Below are 1,278 nucleotides of genomic sequence, written 5' to 3'. Positions count from 1 at the left end.
CAGGGCCTCTGGATTATGCTGTTATCCCACTGCACACCAGGCTGGGAGAAGGCACTGTGGGCTGGACAAGGCTTAGCTGACTTTCATTAAAGCAGAAATAGGTGCATATTTTGGGGGGCAGCCACACAGCTCCTTACAAGAGGCTGCTGCTGGATTTTCCTGGGCATTATTACCTGTCCTCCCTGTGCAACTGGTGCTCCCCAAGCTCCTAATTCCCTGTGCCAGTGCCGAGATGAACAGCTGAGAGATTTTGCATTTTTTAATGGCCCTCTGCTGTGCCTGAATTAATGGGAAAATGGACTGAAACGAAGATGAAGGTATTGAAGGGAGAGGATGACAAATTGGCTTTGGAGCATGGCAGCAACGAGCACTGTCAGGGGTTCACGCACTGACCTTTATCTAAACAGAACTGTGTGTAACAGATAAGAATATTTAACAATAATTAATGTCACATCAGCGCAGAGAACAAAATGACTACATCAAACGGGCAAGAAATCCACTGCAAATTACTCAGAAGAGAAATGTCAGCTCCTTCCTATCTGCAGCCTCCTTGTGCTGATGGGGCTGGAATTAGCTGGGAGGGCATGTGGGGAGAGGGGCCATTAAAAATGATTTAGGGACTGGGTGATATCCACAGGAATGAGGGAGAGGAAGCAGGAACAGCAGCAAGTCTGCTGGACCATAGTCCTGTAAAATCAAACACTAAACTGAGCTGATAATTGGGTGGGGAGAAATGTGTACAAACCAATTATCTCCACTGCTGAAGTTCTGACAGGCAGCTCAGGGCTTCTCTTTCCTTCCACCGAGGTGTCCCAGTGTGCTGGGCTTCAGCAGACACTGCCCTGGCTCCTGAGCCTCCCTTTGTGTTTTACAGAAGGGAGAAAACATTGCTGGGCAGGGATGTTGGGATGTTTTTCATTCTCTTTCCAAGCTGGGGTTATTATCCCAGCTTCCCAGGAGCTGGGATGTGTGGAGGCAGTGTCACTGCTGGGGGAGTGATGGGGGAAAGCAGCTGGGCCCCAGGGCAGCCTGTTTGGGCTGAGGAAGGCACTCTGCAATTCCTAAATTCCTCAAAATGAACAATGGTGGGTGGACTGCTCTCTGTATTTCACCCATCCAGGTAACAGAACCAGCTGAGGAGGAGTTAACCCCTTCCTGACCTGCCTCCTGCTGTGGAGCATCCCCTGGCCCTGGGCATGTCACAGAACCATAGGATGGGCTGGGCTGGAAGGGACTTAAACACCATCTCATTCCATCCCCTGCCATGGGCAGGGACAC

This window comes from Manacus vitellinus, unplaced genomic scaffold (genome assembly GCF_001715985.3).
Source record: "Manacus vitellinus isolate BGI_N305 unplaced genomic scaffold, ASM171598v3 scaffold_85_pilon, whole genome shotgun sequence".
Classification (NCBI taxonomy): domain Eukaryota; kingdom Metazoa; phylum Chordata; class Aves; order Passeriformes; family Pipridae; genus Manacus; species Manacus vitellinus.
This window is presented reverse-complemented; position numbering follows the sequence as displayed.